At 38.6% G+C, this 16,274-nt stretch overlaps 1 protein-coding gene across 2 annotated transcripts in view; it reads right to left on the bottom strand.

Annotated features, from left to right (window-relative positions):
* Positions 1–16,274, bottom strand: part of PPM1L (protein phosphatase, Mg2+/Mn2+ dependent 1L) — a 306,752-nt gene that overhangs the window by 119,613 nt on the left and 170,865 nt on the right. Inside the window, exon 1 of one of the 2 annotated variants that reach the window (XM_077991623.1) lies at positions 7,591–7,812. The exons of the other annotated variant lie outside the window; for it this stretch is intronic. The gene's annotated coding sequence lies outside the window, so the exon portion shown is untranslated. Of the gene's footprint in view, positions 1–7,590; positions 7,813–16,274 lie in introns of those variants that run through there. 2 annotated transcript variants of the gene reach the window in all.

The following is a 16,274-nucleotide window of genomic DNA, read 5'->3' as shown; positions in this document are numbered from 1 at the left end:
TGGAAGAACTGACTATAAAGTATGAGAAAGAGCAAAAAAACAAAAGAATGACTCCTCTGCAAGAGTTCTTCAAGTTTGGCATAAAAAAAAAGCTCTGAGAAGGCAGAACTGACTACATAGAGAAAGTATTATACACAAATTTATATTCCAATAAACAGTGATGTTTCTCAAAGTAGCCTTTTTAAAACAAATTCTTAGCTCTACTTAAGAAAAGTATCAAGCACCATCTGAAGAAGAAAACATTTTGGAAGAATAGGTTTGCATCATAACCCTGGAAAATACTATGTCCTAACCTAAGGATATTTAGATACTGACTACTGGTATTTAATTTTAACTAGGAACATGTGAACTGAAAACATGGACAAATAGTGAGACCCACCCTTTATGTCTCCTCCGCCAAGATTGCCTTCCCCATACATACCAAACTAAGTTAGGAGATCCCTGCTGTTCTCCCATCCTTTTCTTTTTCTTCTTGCCACTTAGCACAATTTATAATTGGGCATGAAAATGTGTGATGTCCTGTTTCCCCCATTAGATAGCTAACTGTCTATTTTACCACTATAGACCTACTGGCTAGCATAGTGCCTTGGGAAAATAGTAGGTGTTCAGTAAATAATTGCTGAATGAACTAAATGGATAAATGAGGACCTGTGGATTCCAGGTGATGGGTGCAGCTTCCCATTTGATCTCTCCTGTTCTCTGGCAATTTCTCCAACCTTTGAGTGAAGAAAGTACTTTTCTGGTGTGGTACGTACGGGATGGTCAATCAGCTTGTGCACATAGGCAAAATACCATAACCACAAAAACCTACACTGAGTATGTGGACATGTTAAGTGTCTGTACAAACTTCAGGCTGCCTAAACCAAAAGGCAGAGAAATACTGGCTGCCTGAGCAACTCTTATTTTTTATTTCAAATGTTTGTCCCTTACTGTCTTAATTAGTGTCATTTATACATTCAGTTAGAAGAGCATGTAACTGAACCTCTCAGCTTAGAAATGCATTTTAAAACTTCTTTTCCCCTTGTCTTAAACTATAGCCTTAAAATGTACCTTAAAATTCACTGTTTCCCTCTCTTTCCCACTCCCTGGCACTCTGCACTTATCTAACCATATGCTTGCTTAGAAATTCATGGGCTAATCTTAAAATGAACCCGGCATGAAGACTTAGGTATGGAATTCTCCCCCACTTAGAGATTACCTCAAGGCAGTGAATCTACAACCCAGCCACAACCAAAATGACACCAGCTCACACTCCAGGTGTATAAGAACTGAAGACGGCCATCAGAAAGTGACATACAGACCTGCAGCATGCACTGCTCCCGCATGTTTCCCATACCAAGCTTTCTTCCTTCGCTCCACCTAAAATTTTGAGATGGTTCCTTTGAGGCTTCAGCCTGGTCATGTCCTCTGTTGGCATTTGAATAAAACTGCCTTCCTTTCACCACATCTCACCTCTCATGTATTTGGTTTTTCAGGTAGGGAGCAGCTAAACCTGAATTCGGTTACAAGCAGCACAAATTGGAAGCTGTGTATTATGAACAATACTACCTCAACTAAGTAATACAGTATGAACTAACTAGATACAAAAACAAGTCACTCAGGCTAGCCCCCATAAATCTCTTGCAAATGTTTTCTTCTTCAAGAAGTATAAACACATTTTATTCTCTCTTTTGTCTCATTCAGTTCTTGCATGTCTTTAGGGCAAAGGGAGTTAATTCCCTACATTTGTGTAGCACTTCACAGTTTACAAAACACTTTTTTTTTTTTTTAAGGGACTGCTAAATTAGAAATTTCAACACAGATACCAAGATATGTTCGTGAAATTCCACTCTGACGTTCCAGGCCCACGTGTACATTTGTAAAAGAAACATTTTGCAACCTGTTTTGTGGTTCTAAAAAGCCCTAATCCACATTCAAAATAAAAGAGTCAAAAGTATGGAAATTAAGGGAGAGTTTCTAAGGAAGGTTTCTTGGGAGCACAGTGTCCCCCTTCTCACATGTAACACAGAGGAATGAGTGATGGTGATGTGGGCAAGTCAGGAGAGAGGGGCTTCAAAAGGGCTGTTCAGGAAGCCTGGCATGTGCCCCTACAGTTAGGAGGGGATATATGTGTGACTCCTGCCTGGAAAAGCTAGAAGAGCAGAAGCTGAAGGAGAGGTGGGAAGGTGGCGGGGACTGTGGTAGACTGGCCTGCACTCCCAGTGCTTGTCTGTCCAGGATCACGAGTGCTCCCTGTGGACAGATGCGAGCCACAAGGGGGAGAGCTGGCCTGAAGCCACTTAGATCCTGCCAGAGGACTGCCTGGAGCAGTGAAAGGAATCTCACAATGGAACATTTATGGAACAGATTGCTGAAAACCAGGATGTGGGGAAAATGCACTGACTACACTACAAGTAAATAAAATGAAGAGGGTAGGCATGGCAGAAACTCACAGTGACCAGCAGAAAGAGTGAGCTTTAAACACTTACCAGGCACTGAAGCATGAAGCCATGTGTCACTATCAGCCAAGTAAGCACTATCCTGCCCCCTCTCTTTTCCTCTCCCTCTTTTCCTTCCTTTTCCAGCTTAGGCCCTGGCAGGATCAGGAACTATCAAGTAGAAACTTAAGGTAGACAGAGTTTCTAACTGTCAAAGGAACTACCTGGGAAAGGAAAACTGGGAAATTTAACTCAAATCAACTTTGAAGTTTTGATTACCTCATGGAATTGGCCATTCTACTCTGATAATTTCCAACTAAAAGTCACTGTAATGAAGTATATTACTTTAAATTAAGAGGAAAATCATAGGGCCACCCAAGTTTTCATTTTGGGGTAGGGAGGAGCTTCCTCTACTGAATACACTCTAATTGGAAAATAGGAAACAAAATAAAGATGCTTTCTGGTTAGACCCCATGAATCCTGTCTTCTTCAGTTCACTGGTTACTAGATGAGTTGAAAATCTTTCAGTCAGCGAATCATAGAAACCTCACAAGCTACCTTAACCCCTAAAAGGGAATTTTGAGACTAAAAACAAAACAAAACAAAAAACTGCTGTAAACATAGGAGTTAGGTTTGCCTCAAAGAAGAACTAAATCAGAAACTTAGACCCCATCTGCCTTGCATCTCTGCCTTAGATCTGTTTGTCTTCATCAATTTGTGCTGCTATAACAAAATATGACAGAGTGGGCATTTTATAAAGCAAATTTATTTTCTCACAGTTCTGGAAACTGGGAGGCCCAAGATCAGTCTCTGGCAAAGGCCTGTTCTCATAGATGATACCGTCCAGGTGTCCTCGCGTGGTAGGAGAGAAAGAGGGACAAAAGGACCTAGCTAGTTCCCTCTAGCCTTCTTATAAGGTCACTAGTCCCATTCTTGAGGGCTCTGCCCTGGTGACTTAATCACCTCCTAAAGGCCCTACCTCATAATACTGTGCATTGGGGATTAAGTTTCAACACAAACTGAAACTTTGGCAGGTACATAAACATTCAAACATAGCACTGATACTCTTTGTATGCTATAATATTCTCTCCAACAGAGGGAGTCAGAAGGTAGCAATTTGCTACCAGTAGCTCCAAACACTGATCCTTACAGCAATACCATACTAGAGAAAAAGGCTTGTCAGGATAGCCTTGAAGAATCCCACAGGAATACTCTAGTTGGCCCTGTTTCAATCATGTTCCCACCTCCTGAACTGTGTTCAGATAAGGTGAGGTACCAGGCCATATGCTCTGCGGTCAGGATGGGTGTGTAATCTGTTGCTAGAAGTCAAGAAGGGTGCTAGGTAAATTAAATACTTGAACCCCACAATTTTACATCCATTATCTCATTTTATCCATACTTTACAAGGGAAAAACTAAGGAACATATCCAAGGTCATACAAAAAAGCAAGAGTTTAGCTGCCTATGGAACCCAGATCATCTAACTAAATCTGGTATCCTTTCCAATACTCTAAATCTCTCCTTTAAAATATTTTCTAGAGCAAATAGATCTATTTCATTTGATATCTCCCAACAGGAAACTAGATTAAGTGACTTCTAATGTAACTTAACTCTAACATTCTAAAATAGGTCACTAATTGGTTTAGTCCAGGCTTTGTGTTATGATCTGGAGTCATTCATTCCCTAATTAATTCATTCGATACACATTTACTGGGTACCTACTACACACTATGTGTCACTGATACTCTTCTCTTGCTGTATTGCTCATCTAGGAGACTTAATACTAAACAAAGCCACTAAACCACATAGCAACTGTCTGACCAAAAATGGAAAAAATTAGTACAATAAATTCATACACACACACACACACACACACACACACACACACACACACACAGGGAAATGATAGATCTCATGAAATTGAGAAATTTTTCATGGTACAAAAATCATATAATATGTAACAGTTTCACTACCAATGAGTATAAACCACTAGTTTAAAAAGAAAATTCATCAGCATCAGACTACAGACACAGCTATAAAGTAAAGGAAGAAAAAAATGCTCTGTAGGGTTTTTCTTTTAGACCTTAAATGTTGTTGTTCAAAAGTTCCTCTATGTTATCATTTTATGATTGCTCCCTATTTTAAAAATATCCATACCATGTATTAAACATCCATCATATCACACCAGACAACTTCAAAGACACAACTGGAAATTACTTTGCTTTTCCAGCTGTACTTTTCTGAGAGAGCTTCTGGTTAGAAAAGATAACACAGCCCAGCTTTGATTCTGGGCCTTTGTTGATGTTGGTGTATTAACGTCACACAGGTTAGAGTTTTCAATCTTTAAGTCGTGGGATGTTCCTTGTACATACATCTGGCAAAGGTAAAGGTGAAGAAAAAGGCCCCCTATCCCACTGTCTTTCAGAGCATCTATTTATACAATACTAACACATTTGCCTTAGGTAGAAAACCCAACAAGTCTGACTTTCTTGATTCATCTGCAAAACAGAAATAATACATGCTGTGAGGCATTGAGTATCAATGATTATTTACAGGACTAAACAAGCTCCTTGGAATATACTTGAAATAAAACAAGCACAAGTGCCTTGCCTCTTAAGGAAGTTCCTTTATCAATGAATGTTTTACATATCCAATAACCAAAGCAAGTCAGGAGAGCTCAGGAGAATGCTGTCATAACGACCATCTATTCTAGGTCAGAATGCAGTCCTGTGGCTTAGTATCTTGACTTTGTATCCACCACCCACAGCCACCACTGGCATAGCATATTCATAGCAGAGCTCAGAAAAGGAATTTCTCACATTGAAACAAACAAACCCCTACTTGATCAGAGGAAGCCAGAGTCAGCACAGCCAGCAGATTCTTTTGCTCCAAAGTCAATTCAATGTACACTTTTGTTACCCTAGAACATATTCAGCATGGGGTAGCCATTAAGCGGGAAAGTTCTAAGAAGTCCTTGGTTTTAAAAAGCTTACACTCTTGGTGTGCAGACTGCCTTATCGAAATGAAACAAAAGAGCAATCATGCAGTGGAAAGAGATCTGAATTAAGGGTTCTGGTTCCAGGTTTACTATTTATCAGCTTTCATATCAAACATAGCAGTCTTCTCACTGCATTCATTTTCAAACAAGGACCTAGCTAGATGGTCTGTAAACTGCAGTTCCCACATTCTAAAATTCTAATCAAGCATCAAAATGCATGGGACAACCTATTATGGCTCAGAAATCATTAAGAGAGGCCGCTGCTGAAGCCCTCCAGAAAGAAAGGTTTCAATTGAATTACATTATGAATCCACAGAGAAAAAGACGCTAGAGGAAAGGGGCAAAGGGGCAGGTAGGTATACAACCAGGCTTTTGGGCTATAACATAGGTTCCTGAAGGAGACCCTCTGCTAGGACCCTGCCTCAAAGTTCCTAGATACAAGACCCATCTCTCTCATTCAGCTGCCCTCAATGCTGCCTCTTCTCCTTCTATCAGTAGTACTCCTTGGTGCTAGAATTCTGAATCCAGAGGTTTGTGGCTATGAGATTAGCTTGTATTACAGCTAGAATATCCACCACCATCACCTCATTCAAGAAGATCCTTTAAAGAGTGTCAGCACCCTGTAAGAGTGCAATGAGTAGAACTAGAAAGATGGGGTTTCTGTCCTTTCTCTGGCCCTACCCCAAACTAGTTGTTCAGCTCTGGACCAGCCACTTACTCTTTAGACTTCATTTTCCTCCTCCTCCTTCATTTTCTTCCTTCCTTCTTACTAACATCACTAATTTCATCTGAAGATCTCATGTATCTCTTATACATGAGATAATAGGTAAAATTAAACCATAAGGTCTTCTCAAAACATATGGTAGAGTTATTTTCATCCTTGTTATGATTTGTTGAGATAATGAATTAAGAGTTGGTCTTCTACTTCCAGTAATGGCAGGTTAGTTTATAGTACAACAGCCTCCTGAGAACACAACGACTCACTAAACACTTTACAACTAGTGTAAAAATCCAAGACTATAAATTCTGTTAATAATAATCACATTAGAACAATATGCCAAACTCAATTGAATTGATGTTTTGATCACCTAAATGGCTAATTTAAAGTAAAACTACATTTTATTTCCATCTATTTACCATTTACTCTGTAAGATACCACGCTAAATAAATAAAAAAACTTCTCAAAAAATTCATGATTCCCATTTCCAAAACTCACTGGCAGTATAAACTGGAATGAGAAGTTCAATTCTGCGCATATAAATGTGACACTTACAAATAGGGGTTTTAGTGACTGGTAAATCAGAGTTGTAGAGCAGCGGCTGTTGTAAATGGTCATGACCATTTCTTGTTTGATAATAACAAGCAGTTTCCATATTTATAATTCTAGAAGCTGATTTCAATGATTAGGAATAGCTTCTTGATTTTCTGCTTTTTACAACTTGAATTTGGGCAGATGCAGTTTATTCTGAAAGGGAATATAAAACAAATAGGAGAGAATAGTCGTTTTACATACTTTTGCTAAGCTAGGCAAAAAATGAACTTCTAGCATGTCTACAATGAGGTTTTATTTCAGTAAAGAGCTGACAAAAGGACAACATACCAGAAAGAAAATCTAAATGTGAATTGTTTCCTATTATTAACGTCAGAATTTAGCTTGTAATTTCAGGTTCACTTTGCAAAAGCACCATAACTGACCTATCTGTGTCCTATATGGAGAAAAATACCCTATTTTACAAGTGTTCCCTTTACTCTGGAGATTTTTCTCTTTGATAGGCCATGAGGTACTATATACTACATTGAGATTGAGGAAGGCATATGCCGGTATCTCTATCAAGCCTTGGAATAGCAAATGTTTTTCAGGCACCAACTATACTAAAGATGCTGCATTTTTCTAACACCTAAGCTAAATGACTTACTAAACTATTTTGTTTTGTACTAGAGAACAATGGTAGGTAGGCACTGACTTCCACATTTAGAAGTTGCCCCATTGATTATTAGGCTAGATTTGGCTAGCTAGACTTGATTATTTCTTCTTATTACAGAACATATCAAAATTAGGAACAATTTCCTTTCTTGGCTAGATCTTTTGATTCTGGAAGTTTCAGATAAAGAGAGAGAGAGAACAGCCAAAAGTTTTTAATGTCCCTGTCCAATACAATATTTAACTATTACTCACACTGCTTCCGACCCTTTGCAGAAGATTGGATTCTTCAATGTATCCAAAATTTCTAGGCTTCAAGCTGGTATAGCTGGGTTTTGCTCATAGCCCATAACCAAGCTCTGTGGGAGCAACTGATTGACAGTTCCAAAGAGGGTAATTGTTTCCCCAGGGCAGAAATTGTGGCTCAATGGCAACATCCAATCACATCCACTTTCATCATTTACTTCTGTTCTAAAACAAACAGAAACAAGTGAATATAATTTCTAATGAAAACAGACGTTTAACAGGACATTTGTTACACTGTTTTTGTTTGTTTGTTGTTTGTTTTTGCTAAATTAGCTCATCTTCTCAAAAGGGGGCACACAGATGATGGTTTAACTTGCCTAAAAAGAGCAGATAATAGACAGAAGTTGTTCATTCCATCTGCTTCCCCGGAGAATAAAAATAAAAAGCATCTTGTGAAGGTATCAGGAGTCCCAGAGCCCAAGGAGAGGACTGTCCTGAGACTTTATTACTTTTGAGGCTTCAAATGCACCGCCACATGCTCTACTGAAAATACTATTTTGCCCATCAGAGAATCGTTCTTGGGGCATATCAAATGCAGTAGCATCCTACAATGTCTGAATTTCCAACTCAGCCTCCCAACTCATTTAAAAGCAAGGGATGACTGAAGAGGAAACTGGTATTTTCTTATGGTTAACTACTTTTCTATTTAATATTCTGGACACCATTTCAATATTCTTTGATGTGATGTGATTTGAGAGCAGTAGTGAGAGAAGAATACAGCTATTTCCCAAGTGTTGCCATGGGTTGAGTCCATTTAAGAAACCAGTTGCATATGCCATTCGATGGCCTAAAACTTGTTAAAATAAGGCCATATTTTCTAAGTTATCTTGAGTGACTAGAACAACTTCTAAAGCCCTTTCTTAAGAATCAGGAAATAACACATATGGTTTTTATGAAGCTCTTCAGAATGATAAAATATTAATTCAGAAAGTACCTTCAAATAGAAATAAGGCAAGAATCAGATGAACTGGTTTCTATAACATGTGACTCATTCCAATTTCCTTACAGGCTTCAGCAGGAGCTGCCCAAAGTCTCGTGATCAAGCTTTACTATATCTATAGTGAGATCCTAAAAGGTAGAGTAGTTTCATTTAAAACTAAACTTCATCAGTGAATAGGGAATAAATAAATTACTCTTAAAATGGAACTTTTTCTCTTTGTTCCATGAGGTCATTCTTAATGTAAATTGCCACAAGTTCTAGCTACATCGCTAGTAATAATCTCCATGTTAATTCTATAGCAACTCCAGCTGAATAGGCATTAGTTTCACTCCAGAAAAGAGGGAATTTAGTACCTTTAGTAGTTTATTCGCTGGCAGAAATCAGGTCCAATATTTAGGTACCTACCCTTTTATTATCCAAATTTCAATACTAGGATATGGTCAGCTTCACTTTATCATACCCTTTATGAGAAGAGAATCCATGTCTGTGTTAACTATGATTGTATTCTTCTGCCTAGCACATTACCTGACATATAGATGGTTCCTTAAAAAGACAAAAGTTTTATTACATAATTTTGCTTATCTGCAAATATCAAAAGTGTATAAATCCTTTTACTTTTTGCTGCTCTGGGAACCATTACTTCATGACAGGTGACTTCAAAGTAGATACTGAGATATCCAAATTCAATCCATCTCATTGTAAGTACCTGTTAGAGTTGTATGGTCCTGAGAATATGAAAGAATATAAGATGCCATCTAGTTCAAAAGCCCTTAGACTTAGATAAGTCATTTGTACAACTTGGGAACCAAAAAGATATAAGTGATGAACCTGGTGGGTGATGGAGAATTATATGAGTACTTGGGGGGACTTAGTAATGTATAAATAATCTAAACCCAGGGACAGAGGAACATATAAGACTCAGGGCCTGTTTTGAAATCCCTGAGAAAGTAACTATAAAATGGGTTCTACTAGCATCATCCAGATCTCCTGCAATCTAGTCAGCAGGATATTTTTTTTTTTTTTTTTTTTTGAGCTGGAGTCTCGCTCTGTCACCCAGGCTGGAGTGCAGTGGTGCGATCTTGGCTCACTGCAAGCTCCGCCTCCCAGGTTCAAGCCCTTCTCCTGCCTCAGCCTCCCAAGTAGCTGGGACTACAGGTGCCCACCACCACACCTGGCTAATTTTTTGTATTTTTAGTAGAGATGGGGTTTCACTGTGTTAGCCAGGATGGTCTTGATCTCCTGACCTTGTGATCCGCCCGCCTTGGCCTCCCAAAGTGCTGGAATTACAGGTGTGAGCCACCGCGCCCGGCCGTCAGCAGGAATCTAATCAGCATCCAGATGGGAATTTCTGGTCATTAGTAACACCTTTGTATACTGAGAAATGCCCTGAATTACTCGATACTTGGTAGTTTCCTTAGTGATGAGACGAAGTGCTCTGGGTCTCTGCAACTCTAGGTCTTAATACTAACTGAAATCCCTGGTCATAAGTAATCTTAGTTAACTGAATTTTTAACTGCCTTCCTCAAATGGGGTTGTATCTTTTATGCCGCAGAAGTTTAGAAAGTTAAGTATAAGTATATAAAGATTTTTAGGAATAAAATAATTATTTTTCAGGAATCTATTAATTTTTGACATTTTATATATTTGGAACATTTGAGAAAATTTGAGGATCACTGTATTTATAAATGTGATTTATTAAATGTGAAGTTATTTACTATCCAGTGACATTTTAAATAAGACAATTTAAGTTCTTAAAAATAAACACATATATTAAATTTATAAGGACAGTTTAAATGTTTAATTAATTTTGTAAATGAGACTAAACGTTATTCAAAGGCCCTTTGAAATTATTACTAACTTCTGTCTGACTTATACATAAAAAAGAAGAAACTAGAGTTGGAAGCTGTACTGAAAAGCCTGAAGTAGTTTTAAAAAAGTAAAAGCCAGTTTTTAAAATCAAAATTAAACATTATTAAAAGTCTTTTTGTCACATACAAAAATCACCCTGGATAACATAAAAAGTCGCATATCACTCACTGCCTGTGTCTTTACCATCCTAATATTCAGCCTGCTGATTGGCCGTCCCCGTCCCCGCAGCTAGCCTTAATGCCGAAGGTCATCTAGTGATTTAAAAGGGTAACTGCAGCCGGGTGCGGTGGCTCACGCCTGTAATCCCAGCACTTTGGGAGGTCGAGGCGGGCGGATCATGAGATCAGGAGATCCAGACCATCCTGGCTAACACGGTGAAACTCCATCTCTACTAAAAATACAAAAAATTAGCCGGGCGAGGTGGCGGGCACCTGTAGTCCCAGCTACTCGGGAGGCTGAGGCAGGAGAATGGCGTAAACCCGGGAGGCGGAGCTTGCAGTGAGCAGAGATCGCGCCATTGCACTCCACCCTGGGCGACAGAGCGAGACTCCGTCTCAAAAAAAAAATAAATAAATAAAAATAAAAATAAAATAAAAGGGTAACTGCAGGCTCTACAGTTATGCAGGAGGGAAGATTACTAATTTTTTGCTGTCTTTGTTTTCTGTTACTCTTTACAGGAACACACCATAGTGAAAAGCAGAAATTGCCTAACTTAAATTTCAGGAGTTTCAGTGAGTTTCGACTGGTGAAATCTCATCAGATTTCTATGTCCTTGGAAAAGATGGAAAGTAAGAGAAAAGGGTTTTGTAAATTTCTGATACCTGGAAAACTGAATAAAAATGTAAGAAAATGGTGAGATAGTCACTACTGTGCTGCTGTCTCACAGTGTGGCTATCTTATAATGCAGGCCTTCTAGTAACTACACCTTCTTAGCTGCCAAGGGAACCTGGTTATGCTAAATTTCACACCACAATTGGATCATGTTATAGTCATGAAGACAGTCAAGGAGATGAGTAAAATAACTTTATATCATTAGCATTTTGAGATAAAGCTCCCTCATCACCACCCTTCTACTGCTAAATGAGATTGTCCAAAACAAATATTCTTAGATCTTTAATGTGTGTGTGTGTGTTTGTGTGTTTGTTTGTGTGTGTGAGAGAGACAGAGAGAAAGAGAGAGAGAGAGAGAGAGAGAGAGAGAGAGAGAGAGAGAGAGACAGAAACTAAATGCATAAATGCATTTGCTGGGTTTCAGCTGCCTCAAAGAAATACACCGTCTATCCTTGGGAGATGGGAGACCATATACTGCACTCCTAAAAATCAAGTCCTTCTTATGTGCAGGAAAAGTAAACAGGCTTTGGTGGTCTTCAGGTTTTATCCATTTAGAAATTCCAGGTGGTTCCTTCCAGGGTTGAGGTATTGGAAGCCTGGGGAGGAGAAGGGGTAGGCTGGGAGTGCAGTTGGTCTCTAGAGTCTTAGAAGCCTGGCCCTTATTGCCATAGAGCTCCCTGAGGTGGCAGACTTCTGAGCAGGCTACCCACAATGGCTGTGGGCACTGGCTGGCTTCAGAGCATCCCGCCCTTGGCTGACACTATGGAGCCTGCCTGCAGAGACAAGAGCTGTGGAGAGGCACTTTTGAGAGCTCCCCACCCCCCAAGGAGTGAAGTGCCATTTCAGACTTGGTAAAGTGGACAGAAGGGGTCATGGTGACCACAGTGATGACTCAGGACCAGACGTCTGCCCATGTTCCCAGGACCCATTTAAGCCCTGGGAGTCCAAGGCAATATAGTGTTGCAGGGGAGAGGGCACTGGGGGGAGAAAGTTGGGGAAGGAACCCCAACAATGGGTGACATCAAATACCACACCAGCAAGCAGGGCTCAAAAACTGATTTAAGTAATAAAAAGAAAACAAAATGTTTTATTGAGCCCAGGTTTCATAGAGCAATTCACATACCTACTTGCTTATTAACTTCCTAATGCAAAACAGAAATAAGCAGGTATATGACATTTTGATGTAGCTTTTTTTCTGAAAGGGGGATATTTTTCTACAGTCTAAAACAAACTATTAAGCTTTCTTAGCTTTTGTACACATGACAAGTAACACAATATTTGCAACAGATATCCTCTCACTCCGAGAGCCTTCCTCCATCCGTGAGCCTGCCAGGCACTGTAAGGCAGCACGAGGGCGACACCCGCGCCTGCTGATGATGCCTGCTGGCTATTAAGAAACATTTTTGTGTGCCTTTTATATTTAAGACAACACTGTCAAAATGGCCACAGTCAAATATCCTATTTTGGAAGAAAGCCCAGTTCTTAAGTGGCCAAACGATGATCTCAGATAAATGAAGAAGCAGAAGAACATAGTTGTCACAGAGGCCAGAGGAGAGAAAAAAGCAGAAGGAAAAAGAATCTCTCAGAAAAGGCTTGTAGAGTAGTCAGTCTCCTGAATCGAAGACCCTTAAAATATCTGTCTAATCCAACTCTTCATGTATTTAGCGGGCTTCACAAATTTTATTCTAAAACTAAATAATATTAATGACAATGATTTTTACTCATTCACATAAAAAGGATTTCAAAGCCATTATCCCAGTCTGAGGAGATTTTTCATTAACCATTCCAGTATTAAATAACCCTTCTCTTTAATCTGTTTTATTCCTGGTACTGTACTTTAAATCTGGTCTTCTATTCATTTGTATGTATCATTGTACTTCCAAGTCTAATAACTTGAACACGGCATTTTTAACTTTAATGTTATTGCCCAGTGTTATTTACTGCCATCTAATTTTTTATCATTAGCAAAGTTGTCAGTAATGAGCTTTTTCTCTTTTCTGGATTTAAATTATTCCAGGCAAGAGTATTTTATTAGTTACTAGATCCATGAAACAACATGCTTCTGATTGTTCTCCTTCAGCCAAATCAATGGTGAACTATTAATGGTTCTTAAAGTATCATTTTCAAAAGTATTTTTTTATTGTAGAAATATAGCATACTCAATTTTTTACTATGGATATTTTTATACCAAATAAGAACTCTTAAGGAAAAACACAATCCATAATTTCTTTATTATGTTAGAATACTTATGCATAGTTTAATTTGTCAGACTCAGTTTTATTTTTCACAGCTTAAAGACTCTAACTTACATGATGGTTTCTAATAGAAATTTCCAAACAGATTAGAGTGCAAATTTTCCAAAGGTTTTACCATGCTGCTTTTCCAAAGTACTATGCAGAAAAATCTTGGTTTCTCAGAAGTTATTCTGGATTTATTCAACATTCATTCAACCATTCCTTTATTTAAGAATTATGTATCACGGCCGGGCGCGGTGGCTCAAGCCTGTAATCCCAGCACTTTGGGAGGCCGAGACGGGCGGATCACGAGGCCAGGAGATCGAGAGACGATCCTGGCTAACACGGTGAAACCCCGTCTCTACTAAAAAATACAAAAAAACTAGCCGGGCGAGGTGGCGGGCGCCTGTAGTCCCAGCTACTCGGGAGGCTGAGGCAGGAGAATGGCGTAAACCCGGGAGGCGGAGCTTGCAGTGAGCTGAGATCCGGCCACTGCACTCCAGCCTGGGTGACAGAGCAAGACTCCGTCTCAAAAAAAAAAAAAAAAAAAAAAAAAAAAAAAAAAAAAAAGAATTATGTATCACCTCTCTACCATGTGCCAGGTACGACTGTCCTAAGTGCTAGGCTTATATAACCATGGATAAGACAAGGTTCTTGCCCTCAAATAGCTTTCTGTCTCATAGGAAAGATGAGCAAATAAACAGGTAATCACCATACGGGGTTGTTAGTGCCATGATAGTATAAGCAAAGAGAGTTCAAAGGAAGGGCAGCTCAACCAGTTTTTCCCAGAGAAAATTCCATCAGTGGGCGAGTCCTGCAAGTGAGGATTCGCGTGCAAGTGTGCATGTGCAGCTGGGGAGAGGGAAGGCACAAAGGCATTAGGGCAAGGAACAGGAGAAAGTTTTCCAGATGGCGCTTAATCCTGACCCATAATTGTTTTGTTTATCATTTTGGTTTGAAATCTATCTAGAATTTTATTACAAACAAAGAACAAAACGAATATTAATCACAATGTAAAGACTTTATAACTCATGGGCCATCATATTGTTGGCATACCCTATGACACAGGGATGCCATTAAGGTCCATTGGGCTTTGCCATATGTGTCCTAAACTGTCCTAAATTGGCCTTCCTTTGAAATCATGTTTTTTTTTTTTTTTAATATGATTCTCTCCTTCTCTAATCTGCTATCAGTGTTTATGCATATAGGAGTCCCTTTTTACCACCACCTCCCCCCAACTCCCACCTTTTTTGCTTTTAATAGCTGTGGACTTGGGAAATAAATAACCAGGCTTATGAAAACCATGCCTAATATAAGAATACATAAGCTCTGAGTGATATTGGAGGAATTCTGCTGTGCCTGAACCATGTGAGATATGAGATACAATATCTATTTTAGTCCTCCAGAGATCACTTTGCTTACTGTACACTGATGTGTTATATTCAAGATAATTAAGGCCAGAAATGCAAGTCCTGGAAAGTCAACAATTTCTAAAAGTTGAAACACTTTCACTGACCTTTCACTCTATAGTTTACATAATAAAGTAAGTTTTGAATCTATATAACTAGCTAGAATAGGATACTTATAATGCTAGTAGATTGAGAGATTTCTTTAATAACTTTAAGCAGTAGTGGAATTCTGAGACCAAATTTGTCCCACTAATTCATGTGCAGAATGCTTACTCGATGTCATTGAACCAAATACTATCATGTAAGCTTCTAGGTCAATAAGGGCAGAAGATAAATTACATGAAGTTGTGAAAGACCAGAAGCAAATAGCATAAGAAGCATTCAAGAATCCTAATTCCCTCTCTTGTCCTCCAGCACTTGTTCTCTGAGCTCTTGAGAGTAGTGCCTGTGTTCTTCCCCAGGAAGTTTAGCTTGGAACAATGTACAAAATAGCACAAAAAATATCTGATAAGCAAGTGTTTATATAGTTTAAAAATTAAAGTCACTGGCAGAAAAAGAGTTTGATGTTTTGTTTCTAAGTTACTTTTAAATTGGTGGTGATCAGATTCATTTTCTTTCCTATTTGGAGGGCCTGACTCCACCAATAAGCTCCATGGTTTTAATGATGCACGTATTCAACCCAAATGCCTTTCTGATACCTAGAAATGGAATAAGAAGCATATGGAGGAAAAAGCAGTAACTTAACTTAGAAACATATGTTTCTCAAAGGGGTTGCCAGAAAAAAAAAACAGAATATAAAACTGGCACTCATCTAGCAGCTATCTTAAAAAAAATTTTTTTTAAGTAGATTGCAGAGTGTACTGGAAGAAGAAATATGTAGGCAGGCATCTTTTTTGAAATCTGAGATCATGCAAGTTGAAGATAACAAAAAGAATATTTTTATCTATATTTTTCTATTATCCTCAAATGAGCTATATCATAGCAGATGTGTTACATTTTAGCATCTGGACCATTATTTTTATTTCAGTAATGCATTGAAAGCACTATCATGGCAAAATTTTTAATAATTTCTAGTGGTCAAAAATTATATCTAGGATATATAAGAGCTCCTTCAACTCAATACTAAGAAGTCAAACGACGCAGTAAAAAAAAAAAAAAAAAAAATCAAAGATTTGAACAGAAACTTCAAAAAAATGCATGTATGAATGGCCACCAAGCACATTAGCAGTCATCAGGGAAATGAAAAATAAAACACAATGATATACCACTATGCACCTATTAGAATGACTAAAATTAAAAAGAATGTCTAGGCCAAGTGTTGGCAAAGATGTGGAAGAACTTGAACTTTCAT

The sequence above is a fragment of the Macaca mulatta genome, chromosome 2 (assembly GCF_049350105.2).
Source record: "Macaca mulatta isolate MMU2019108-1 chromosome 2, T2T-MMU8v2.0, whole genome shotgun sequence".
Classification (NCBI taxonomy): domain Eukaryota; kingdom Metazoa; phylum Chordata; class Mammalia; order Primates; family Cercopithecidae; genus Macaca; species Macaca mulatta.
The sequence above is the reverse complement of the archived record's forward strand: the minus strand, read 5'-3'. Positions and strand labels throughout refer to the sequence as shown.